The sequence below is a fragment of the Nomascus leucogenys genome, chromosome 8 (genome assembly GCF_006542625.1).
Source record: "Nomascus leucogenys isolate Asia chromosome 8, Asia_NLE_v1, whole genome shotgun sequence".
NCBI classification, from domain to species: Eukaryota; Metazoa; Chordata; class Mammalia; order Primates; family Hylobatidae; genus Nomascus; species Nomascus leucogenys.
In genome coordinates this window covers 69109110-69122027 of record NC_044388.1, presented here as the reverse complement: position 1 = coordinate 69122027, position 12918 = coordinate 69109110, and the positions used below count along the sequence as shown (strand labels likewise).

The following is a 12918-nucleotide window of genomic DNA, read 5'->3' as shown; positions in this document are numbered from 1 at the left end:
CCCTTCATATGTACTCTATTAAGCCTGATTTACTCAGAGTGGGGGAAAAAACACTCCAATTGGTAGATAGGAATCTTACGTAAATGTCAAAATGTCTTAGTATTCAGGGTAAGCGAAAACTGCCATGCCTATACAACAAATCCTATAAGACAAAAGTTCTACAAAATTTTTAAACTGCACACGTGAAAACTTAAAAATTAAAAACTTTTGTGCATACCACCAAATTTATGTATATTTGCTTATAAATTATATACATATTTTACTGTAGAAAAATTGGTTGTGTATGTTACATAACATATATAAAATGGAAATGAAAAAGAATGGGAAATTAAAAAGAATGAAATAAAAATGAAGTTTTTAATATTTTCTTCTCACCCAACTCCAAATCTAGCCTAGGGATACGTACATCCCACTATGGAGACAGCTACAAGAAAAGACAAGAAAGGAGACTGAGATGCATAATGAGCTTTCTTTCACAATGCTTTGGAGTCCTCTCCAAATTATGTAAGCACTGACAACTGAAAACCTTCTCAAACTCGGCAGAGCTGTTTTTAGCCCTTTCTCAATTATCCTCACCTCCCTGAGAGGATGCACGGTAAGAGAGGAGGCAACAAGATGAAACAGCAAGCATGGAGACCTCTGGTTAGTAAGAAAATAAGACCTCCTCTAATAAGGAAGTTTAATAAAACTACAGACTAAATTAAGTGTACATATCCACTCTGCCAGCGATGACTTTCACTTAACCAGGCACTCATGCTCGCCTTGCCTCAGACCATTACTCGGTGTAAGCTCTATTACCAATCACCCTCTCCAACATCACCAAGCAGAAGGCAGGCTGGCCCCACCATGCCATCTGTACACACACCTGCTCTCAGCAGCAGTGGCTGCTCAGGGTCTGCCGGCCCAGAGATGCCCAGGCCCAGAGGGCACCACTGTGAATTCATATTTTCTGCAGGAACTAGTCCAAAGATTTGGGAAGAAAAGCTGGAAAGAGCCAAAGGCAAGAGACAGGACAATGAATGGCAGTTTACAAATGGCAGCCACATAATCTCCTGCAGGGAGTTTGTGGGGTCGTGGTCATAAAGTGTTTACCTACTCATAGTCCCTAAGACCTTCGAAGTCATTATTGCCTATTACCTGTAATAATACCTGCTTTTCTAAAAAATCTATCGAAATAGTATTGTTGCATGCAATACATGTTTCATTTTTGAAAGTATATTCACCACCATATACGAGCAAAATAATTAGCATATCAGAATCTTAATTTTTTGTTTTTCCTATTTACAGTAATAAAGTCCCAAGCAGTCAGTAGTGGTACATAAGAATATTACTCAATGAACTCACATGACATCTGTAAAATCCGCTCTCAAGATCTGAAAGTTATATTCATTTTTTATCAGTTTTTATGAACATGGTAAAGCAGTCTTGACTTCCACAGTTCCCTTATAGCTAGTTCTTAATATACAAGAAACTCATATAAGTATACCTGAAAAACATGGTCTATAATAAAGACAATATAAATAGTAAATAATCAAAAAATATAAAAACATTCTATTTTGTTTATAATCAAAGAATATATATTAAAACAATGAGCTATCATCCCAGTCTCCATTAAATTAGCAAAACTAAAATTGGAAATACTAAAAGCACAAGAGGCAGGGGTGTGTCTCCCTCATTCTCACACACTGCTGGTAGTAAGGCTAATGGATATCTCTTTTCTAGAGAACGACCTTGAAAAATATGTCTGGAGTTCATAAAATGCTCATTCTGTGACCCAAAATTCTACGTTCACAAACTAGGTCTACATTTTTTAAAATGCAACACCAAAAAAGAAGGTAAAGACTTACGCCCAAAGATGTTCATTTATTTGACAGTTATAATACATTTATACTAGTGAATAAAAAATTGGATAAAATCTAAGTACTCAGCCAAAAAATATACACAACTTATAGTATATCCATAAAATGAAATATTACATAGCCATTTAAAAAATTATCTCATTAAATACATATGTGTTTTTTAAAAAGTAGGATACAAAAATATGTATGATATAATTTCATGTAAGTAAAAGAGAATCCAATACAGAAAAAAGATTGGAAAGTCATATGCCAGCATGTTAACTATGGTAACCATTACACAAGGAGATACAGGTGACTTTTAAATTGTATTTTCCAAATGTTCTACAATGTGAAAGTTACTTTTCATAATTGGGAGGCGAAATGATTTTAAAAATCCATGGATTAACAAACAATGTAATTTCAAAAAGTTAGCTATTCTGTAACACTAAGACCACCAGAAGCCTTATACAATAAAAATAGAATTTCTTATCATTCAATTCTGAATGATTCTGAAACGTTCTTTTTGTGGGGAAGGGTAAATAGCACCCATTCACTGCAATTAAATACCTCTCTATTTTTTTGGTCCATTTTTCCATAAAGAAAATTAAAGCACAGATACATGAAATTTCTTTGAAAATCACAACATAAACCTTTAACAAGTAACAACCAGTAATAACAAAAACACCATTTACCTCTAGGTGGAAATTATATATAATACTCATGAAATGAACATTACAGTTTTGCCCCTAAAAATGATTGTGGGGACTTCAGGTTTCCAGTTCAGCATCTGAGAAGCTTGGAAGTTGCTATTCCATCCTACCAACAAGTGAAAAAACTAAACAAACTAACAAATCAACTCTTCTTAGATACATGAGAGAATTGAGGTCACCAGGCAAATCACTGCCCTTAATATTGGAGACACCAACTGGCAGATACCAAAAATCACAATTTGCCTGAGCAGAAGACCACAAACAAACCTCCACAGGAACGAGTGTTAGGGTAGGAAAATCTAAACTGTAATTTATATATTGCTGGAGGCTCAGTGTGGACAACTTTTAGAGTAAAGTTAAAAACTCCAGGATGACTCAGTCACTGGGGCCCCATACTTGTGTGAATTTTTACCTCCAGGAGCTTGACCTGGTGCTCACAGTGAATACTGGAGAAAAATCCCCTCATGCTTCCAGTAGAGGAAAGGTAAAAGAAACTATATGAAAACTCACCAGAGTACTCTGTTCTTAAAGTCTGCTCTCAGGAAAAACTAGTTAACTACAGCCTAACCTGCTGGGGTGTCACCAGAGCCTAAATGACCTGGGTAAGAACAAATGCCTAGCTCCAGCCAAGTCTAGCTTTCTAGTCCTTCCTGAAGCGGACAGGACTAAGAAGCACTTGTGAGGTCACAGTAAGCACAGGCTTACTAGAGGACTGAGACCTAATCAGTGGATTACAGAACACTCCCCCTTCCCCCACACCTTACTACCACATCACTGAAGGCCTATTTATACCAGTTCCTGTTTCTCAGTACTTCATGTCTGGATAGCAAGAAAAAAGGTGTACTAAAAGCATCAAAGACAACTTGAAGAGACAGCAAGCATCAGAACCAGACTCAGATATGGCAGAATGTTGGAATTATCAGACTGGGAATTTAAAACAACAATGATTAACATGCTATGGGTGCCAATGGAAAAAATGGACAGCATGTAAGAAGGGCAATGTAAACAGACAAAAAGAAATTCTAAAACAGAAAGAAAAACAAATAAGAGAAATCAAAAACACTAACGGAAATGAAGAACGACTTAGACAAGCTTACTAGTAGACTAGACATGGCTGAGCAAAGACTCTCTGAGCTTGAAGATGTCACAATAGAAATGTACAAAACTGAAAAGCACAGAGAAAAAAAGATGGAAAAGCACAGAGAAAAAAGACTAAAAACAAACAAACAAAAAAAAAAACCTCTGAACAGAATATCCAAGAATAATGAGATGATTACAAAAGTTGTAACATACATGTGATAGGAGTAGAAGTAGAAGATAAAGGAACAGCAGAAATATACAGAACAGTAATCACTGAAAATTTCCCTAACTTTATGCCACATACCAATCAAAAGATTCAGGAGACTGTGAATGTCAAGCAGGATAAAAACTAAAAAAACTATACCTACGCATGACATATTCAAACTACAGTAAGTCAAAGATAAAGAAAACAATCCTGAAAGAAGCCAGAGATGGGGGGTGAGGGGGAAATAACCCTTAGCTACACAGAAGCAAAGATAAGAATTACGTTTGACTTCTGCTAGAAACCATACAAGCAAGTGGTAATGTAAAATAAAGTGTTGACAGAAAAAAAGAAACAACAACAATATAGAATTCTGTAATCAGCAAAATTATTCTTCAAAAGTGAAGGAAAAATACTTTCTCAAACAAACAAAAATTGAGATTTTGTTGCCAGTAGATCTACCTTGCAAGAAATTTAAAAAAAAATCCTTTACATAGGATAAAAATGATGTAGGTCAGAAATTTGGATCTAGAGAAAGAAGCAGGGCAAGGTGGCTCGTGCCTGTAATCCTAGCACTATGGTAGGCAGAGGCGGACAGATCACTTGAGCCCAGGAGCTCGAGACCAGCCTGGGCAACATGGCAAAATCCCCTCTCTACCAAAAATACAAAAATTAGCTGCATGTGGTGGTGAGTGCCTACAGTCCCAGTTACCCAGGAGGATCACCCGTGCCCAGGAGGTCGAGGCTGCAGTGAGCTGTGATCAGACCATGCACTCCAGCCTGAGTGACAGAGTGAGATCCCACTTCAAAAAACAAAACAAAATAAAATATAAAAAACAAAGAAAAGAAGAAAATATTGATAGAAGAATAAAAGTAAAATAATTTTTTAATTTTCTTATCCCTGATTGATCTAACAAATCACAAATTTCATAACCCAGATGAAACGAACCAAATCTTGAAAAACAATCTACAAAACTCATGTAAGAAGAAAAAGACAATGTGAATAGGCCTATATCTATTAAATAAATTGAATCAATAATTAGCAACATTCTAAAACAGAAAGCACCAGGCCCAGATTGGTTCACTGGTGAATGTTACCATATTTTTTTTAATTATGACAATTTTCCATAACTTTTTCAGAAATTAGAATCAAGAGGAAATACTTCCTAACTCATTCTGAGGTCAGCATTATCCTAATACCAAAACCACACAAAGACAACACAAGAAAACTATTGACCAATATTTATCATGAACATAGATATAAAATCATCCATAGAAAATCAAATATAACAATGTATAAAAAGAATTATACACCATGACTAAGTGGGATTTACCTCTGATTGCATGGCTTGTTCAACATTTGAAAATCAATTAATGTAATTCATCACAGCAACAGGCTAAAGAAGAAAAATCACATAATCATATCAATAGATTTTTCTGCATCTATTGATAGACACACTTGACAAAATCCAAAACCCATTTATGATAAAAGATCTCTGTGAACTAGATATAGAGTAACTTCCTCAACTAGATAAAAAAACTACAAAAACCTATAGCTAACATCATACTTGACAGTGAGAAACTCGAAGATTTCCCACTAAAATCAGGAACAAAGGCAAAAATGTCATACTTGACAGTGAGAAACTCGAAGATTTCCCACTAAAATCAGGAACAAAGGCAAAAATGTCCCCTCACCACTCCTTTTCAATATCATACTGGATGTCCTAGTTCAGTGGCCCCCAACCTTTTTGGCACCAGGGAAAGGTAATTTTTCCACAGATTGGGTGGGAGATGGTTTCAGGATGATTCAAGTGCATTACATTTATTGTGCACTTTATTTCTATTTTTACATTGTAATATATAATGAAATAATTATACAACTCACTATAATATAAAATCAGTGCGAGCCCTGAGCTTGTTTTCTTGCAACTACAAGGTCCCATCTGGGGGTGATGGGAGACAGTGACAGATCATCAGGCAACCTGGATCCCTCACATGCACAGTTCCCAATAGGGTTCGTGCTCCTGTGAGAATCTAATGCTGCCCCTGATCTGACAGGAGGCAGAGCTCAGGTAGTAATGCAAGTAAGTGGGAGCAGCTGTAAATACAGACGAAGCTTGGCTCACTCACCCACCGCTCACCTCCTGCTATGTGGCCTGGTTCCTAACAAGCCACTGACCAGTACCAGTTCATGGCCCAGGGGTTGGGGACCCTGTCCTAGTTAATACAAGACAAGAAAAAGAAATAATAGGTATATTGATTGGGAAGGAAGAAACAAAACTATCTTTGCTCGCAGATGAAATAAATGTCTGCATTAAACACTCAAGAGTACTGGCAAAAAAACCTTCTTAAAACAACTAAGCTATTTTAGCAAGGTTTCAGGATACATAATTAATATACAGAAGTCAACTGCTTTTCCAAATACCAGCAATGAACAATAGGAATTTGAAATTTACAACAATATCATTTACATTAGCACCTCCCAAAATGAAAGAATAACCCTAACAAAATAGGTACATGATCTATAGAAAATAAACTACAAGAGCCAGGCTTGATGGCTCACGCCTCTAATCCTAGAACTTTGGGAGGCCAAGGTGAGAGGATCACTTGAACTCAGAAGTTCAAGAGCAGACTGAGCAACATAGGGAGACCTCATCTCTATAAAAACGTTTTAAGAACTAGCAGGGTGTGATGGTGTGTGCCTATGGTTCTGGCAAAAATAAAATAAAATTTAAAAAAACTCTAATGAAATCAAAGAACTAAATAAATGAACAGATATTCCACATTTAGGATAGGAAGCCTCAATATTGTAAAAATGTCAGTTCTTTCCAACTTGATCTATAGATTCAATGCAATCCCTATCAAAATCCCAGCAAGTTATTTTGTGGATATCAACAAAGTGATTAGAAAGCTTATATGGCAAGGCAAAAGACCTAGAATAGCCAACATAATATTGAAAGAGAAGAATAAAGTCAGAAGGATGACACTACTCAACTTTAAGGCTTTCTGCAAAGAAACAATAATCAAGACAATGTACTACTGATGAAAGAACAGACAAACAGATCAATGGAACAGAACAAAGAGCCCAGAAATAGACCCACAAAAATACAATCAACGGATCTTTGACCAAGGAGCGAAAGCAATATGATGGTACAAAGACCGTCTTTTCAAAAAATGGTGGTGGAACAACTGGACATCCACATGCTAAAAAAACAAATCTAAACACAGACCTTACATTCTTGACAAAAATTAGATCAAAATGGCTCAGACCTCAATGTAAAACATAAAACTATAGAACTCCTGGGAGATAACATAGGAGAAAATCTAGATGCCCTTAGGTTTGACAATGACTTTTTAGATATTACACAAAAGGCACACTCCATGAACACAAGAATCAATAAACTGTATTTCATTAAAATTATAAAATTTTGCTCTGCAAAAGATATTGTCAAGAAAATAAAAAGCAATAAAGAAAACACTTGCAAAAGATATGTCTGATAAAGATCTATAATCCAAAATATATGAAGAAATATTAAAACTCAACAATAAGAAAACAATCTGATTAAAAAATGGGGTAAAGCCCTTGACAGACACCTCTCCAAAGAAGACATGCAAACGGTAAATAAGCATATAAAAATATGCTCCACATCATATGTCATCAGGAAAATGCAAATTAAAGCAATGAGATACCACTACGCACCTCTTACAATGGCCAAATCCAGAACACTGCTAACACCAAATGTTGGCAAGCATGCGGAGCAACAGGAACTCTCATTCATTGTGGGTACAAATGCAAAATGATACAGTCACTTGGAAGACAGTTTGACAGAATCAGAACATACTCTGAAACTAAACATATCTTACCAAAAGATCTAGCAATTACCTTCCTTTTGCCCTCCCAGAAGAGTTGAAAACTTATGTCCATATAAAAACTGCACACAATGTTTATAGCAGCTTTATTCATTTTTTCTTTGTTTGAGACAGAGACTCACTCTGTCACCAAGGCTGGAGTGCAGTGACATGATCTCGGCTCACTGCAACCTCCGCCTCCTGGACTCAAGTGATTCTCATGCCTCAGCCTCCTAAGTAGCTGAGAATACACAGGCACATGCCACCACGCCCAGCTAATTTTTGTATTTTTAGTAGAGACAGGGTTTTGCCATGTTGGCCAGGCTGGTCTCAAACTCCTGACCTCAAGTGACCCACCCACCTTGGCCTCCCAAAGTGTGGGGATTACAGGCATGAGCCACCACACCTGGCCTAAAGCAGCTTTATTCATAATTGCCAAAACTTAGAAACAACCAAGATGTCCTTCAGTAAGTGAATGGATAAACTGTGGTACCTCCTGACAATGAAATATTATTCAGCACTAAAAAATGGGCTATCAAGACACAAAAAGATATAGAGGAAACTTAAGTGCATATTACTAAGTGAAAGGAACCCATCCAAAAAAGCTACAAATTATATGACTCCCACTATCTGATATCTGGGGAAATATAAAACAGTGGAGATAATAAAAACATCAGTGGTTGCTAAGAGTTTGGGATGAATAAGCAGGGCAAAGATTTTAAGGGCAGTGAAATTACTCTATATGATACAATAATGGTGGATACATGTCATTATTCATTTGTCAAAACCCATAGAAAATACCATACCAAAAGTCAACTTTAATGTAAACTACATTCTCTGGGTGATAATGATGTGTCAACATAGGTTCATCAATTGTAACAAATGTACCATTCTGATGGGGGATACTGATAATGGGAGAGGCTGCAGATATGTGGAGGCAGCGGATATACGAGACATCTCTGTACCTTCCTCTCAATTCTGCTGTGAATCTAAACCTGCTCTAAAAAATAAAATCTATTTTTAAAAATCACTGTGAGAGAAATAAAAGAATCATTTTGTTAATTCTGATTTTGAAGAGGATAAGACACTATCAATAAGCAATTTTCTGCTCATTAATCTCTCAGTATAAGTAAAGACAGGACTTTTAAACCAAATGCTGAATTACTCTGGTACTCTAATGGATCTATGTTAACACAATAAAAATAAGAAACAAAATAGCTCGGCCACCTCATCTGTGAAATGAGGAGCGCCTCTGCCCGGCCACCTATCGTCTGGGAGGTGAGGAGCGCCTCTGCCCGGCCGCCCCGTCCGGGAAGAAGTGAGGAGCGCCTCTGCCCGGCCGCCCCGTCCGGGAAGAAGTGAGGAGCGCCTCTGCCCGGCCGCCCTGTCTGGGAAGTGAGGAGCGCCTCGGCCCGGCCGCCCCGTCTGGGAAGTGAGGAGCGCCTCGGCCCGGCCGCCCCGTCTGGGAAGTGAGGAGTGCCTCTGCCCGGCCGCCCCGTCTGGGAAGTGAGGAGCGCCTCTGCCCGGCCACCCATCGTCTGGGAAGTGAGGCGCGCCTCTGCCCGGCCACCCATCGTCTGGGAAGTGAGGGGCGCCTCTGCCCGGCCACCTATCGTCTGGGAAGAAGTGAGGAGCGTCTCTGCCTGGCCGCCCCGTCTGGGAAGTGAGGAGCGCCTCTGCCTGGCCGCCCCGTGTCTGGGAAGAAGTGAGGAGCGCCTCTGCCCGGCCGCTCCGTCTGGGAGGTCTACAATGGAGGCCAGAAGCAATGTGGGGGCTGGACGTGGTGGCTCACGCCTGTGGTCCCGGCACTCTGGGGGGCGAGGCGGGTTGATCACTTCGGGCTAGGAGTTCGAGACCAGTCTGGCCAACTTGGCGAAACATGAAAAATACAACAGACAAACCAACCAACCAACTCAGTGACAACAAAACAGGTCTACCCTGGAGTCATACTCTAATTTTTTCTATTTTCCTCCCTTTCTGATCCTTTATCCCACTTTCTTTTTCTTCCTCTTCCTTCTCCCTCTTCTTTGTCAAATAGAGGATTGAGTTATTATCACTGATCCACATAAAGTCCCTCTCTACCTTATTTTAACTCCCACCCCCCATTTCTATTCCCCGACTTCCCATGTGTAACCTTCCTAATATGTTTGATACGCATCTTTTTGTTTGTATGTATTTTTAGAAAATGTTTATTGTTTTTGTGTGCAAAAAAAAAAATTTAAAAAAAAAAAAAGAAACAAAATAGCTATATTCCAAAAACTTGGTTACTTTTTAACATCTTCTGAATATTTGAGAAGATAAATAGGAGCAGGAATGACCCAGGTTTTAAAATGAACTATGCAACTTCTTAGCTATATAAACATGGGGGCAAGATACTTAACTCCTCTAAACTTGTTTGCTAAGCTCCAGTGGGATTAAACTAGACAAAGGATATAAAAGTACCTAACACATTACTCAATAAAAGATAAGAAAGGCACAGTGTGTGCACCTGCAGTTCCAGCTACTCAGGAGGCTGAGGCTGGAGGACTTCTTGAGCCCAGGAGTTCAAGGCTACAGTGTGCTATGCTGGCACTCCTGCCTAGGCAACATAGCAAGACCCTGTCTCTTAAAAAAAAAAAAAAAAAAGAAAGAAAAAGAAAAAGAGTTACTATTTTAAGTGGAAGGAAAAAGTAAATAGAAGATTTAAATCAATTCAGTAAGCATCTGAGAGGTTATGTTACTCAGCACTAGTGATATTGAAATTAAAAAGAGCTCACAGTTTTCAGGAGGAAAAGCACAAGCCAACTAAAAATTATAATGCGGTCTAATAGAATAGCACAGCTACAGTAAATCTCAGATGCTTTAAAGGAATTTAAGCTGGGAAATCTAACTTGGGCTGTGATATGATTTGACTCTGTGTCTCCACCAAAATCTCATGTCAAATTCCCATTGTTGGAGGAGGGGCCTGGCGGGAGGTGATTGAATCATGGGGGCAGACATCCCCCTTGCTGTTCTCCTGATAGATTTCACACGAGATCTCATTGTTTAAAAGTGTGTAGCACCTCCCACCTCCTCCTGCTCTGCCATGTGAAGATTGTGCCTGCTTCCTCTTCACCTTCTGCCATGATTGTAAGTTTCCTAAGGTCTCTCCAGCCAGGCTTCCTGTACGAGCTGTGGAACCATGGGTCAATTAAACCTCATTTCACCATAAATTACCCAGTCTCAGGTATGTCTTTATAGCAGTGTGAGAACAGACTAATACAGGCTGATGTTTAGGGAAGACTGCAAGAGGGAAGTGCTGTTAGATAATAAAAGATATTTTAATAAATGTCATCTAGGCAGAGAAGGAACAGCAGATCAGATAAGTACAGACTATTACAGCTAGAACCAGGGTTTCTTGAGGGAGATGGCCTGTGTTACTGTCTGAATGCTTGTGTCCCCCCAAAATTCATATGCTGAAATATAATCACCAATGTGATATTAGGACATGGAGCTCCTGAGAGGTGATTAGGTCATGAGGGTGGGACCCTCATGAATGAGATAGTGCCCTTATAAATGAGACCCCATAAAGCCAGCTGCCTTGCCCCTTCCACTGTGTGAGGACACAGCTATAACTTGCCATCTAAGAACCATGAAGTGAGTTCTCACCAGACATCAAATCTGCTGGCGTCTTATTCTTGGAATTCCCAGCCTCCAGTACTGTGAGAAACAAATTTCTGTCATTTATAACCCACCTGCTCTATGGTATTTTGTAAGAGCAGCCTGAGCAAACTAAGACAGTCTGTAATGTGTATGTCATGGGAAAGGAGGCAGTATCGATACTATCCTATGAGCTCCACCAGGCCTTCTATGCACCCATCTCTCACTTCTGGAGTGAATTAAAAATGGAGGAAAACTGGAACCCAGAAGACAAGTGCTTTCCTGCTGCCATCACTTTGCAGTTCTCCACCAAGACCGTCTACTAACATTATAGCAGCTGACAAAGGACAGCTATTACAGAGTCCAGTTATGTCACCCAAGGCAAGGCAAACAAGGCTGGGCTGCAGGCTGAGAATAAGTAAACTGATAACAGTCACACTGTCTTTCCTATCAAATAACAGATGAGAACTCTGCTTTTATACCTGCCCCCTAATACAATGCCTGGTACAAAGTGTAATTCGATAAATTTGTAAAACATGCTAAAATGGAAAAAACACAAAATGTAGACTCAGGCAGACAGTGGTTGAAACTAGCCTGGGCACAAGTGGGTGAGAGTGCCAGGATAAAAACAAACAACAGGAAAGAACCAGATTTCCCAAAGGTCAAGCATACATATGACTGTTGCTGCCTAGAAACATTTTAGACTCCAGCTTATGCTTAGGAGTTGTTATAATAACCTTCTACAATGTTCTTTACAAGGATTCACCTACAGAATGAGGCCATCTTTTAAAATAATTGTAAATGCATTCACAACAGTGAAACAACTAGGGTAAAGTGAACCAACAGGGAAAAGGCTTAAGCTAAATATCTCCAACTAACATGATACAACAGATGAAACTGAAACTGGGTATCCTTCCTCATCTGTGTTTTCATTGTTCACATATACTGATTATTCATTTAAGGCATTAAATACTTTAGTATCTTTGATGCCAATAAGTGTTATTTTCCTCTTCTCGAAGTCACATCCTGATGTCAGGAAACTTTCTGATGATTAAAACAAGCTGCCTCCTTATGGGCTAGCAAACAAGAAACAGGTTTAAGTTTTGCCCTGTTATAAATTCCTTGCCTTGCTGAACAGAAGCATCATTGTTAGATTATATTTTTCAATATTTCTTAAGACTCAAGGCATGACCTGAAAGTGCCCTGTCGTGCCAGGTTTCTATATAAAGCTCCATGCAGAAAGCAAAAGTTTTCCTTCAGTCAGAATGAAGCACTTTCAAGAGAATCACAGACAGAGACAGAGGGAGATAACATTCAGTATTAATAAAGTCTTGCTTATAGAAAGAACAATTCCAGACAAGTGACAATCTGTCCTAGTTTCAACCATCCTTAAAAAGGAGCAGTCTTAGAATAGTAATGGTTTGAGCACCGAATGTAAGGAATCAAACATTGCTAACAGTGCTTTATTGTCAGGAAATTCTTCAGTTTTCCTTCCTTTACTAAATATTTGTAAGAAATTTCAAATATAATATCATATGTTTAAAAACACCTATATAAAATTCTAAATAAAAATTATTTTAAAACTCAACAAAATTAGGCCAGGTATGGTGGCTCACGCCTG

General features: G+C 38.6%; 1 protein-coding gene across 2 annotated transcripts in view; it reads right to left on the bottom strand.

Annotated features, from left to right (window-relative positions):
* CDKAL1 (CDK5 regulatory subunit associated protein 1 like 1) overlaps window positions 1–12918 on the bottom strand; it is a 700650-nt gene that overhangs the window by 535268 nt on the left and 152464 nt on the right. The window lies entirely within an intron of this gene.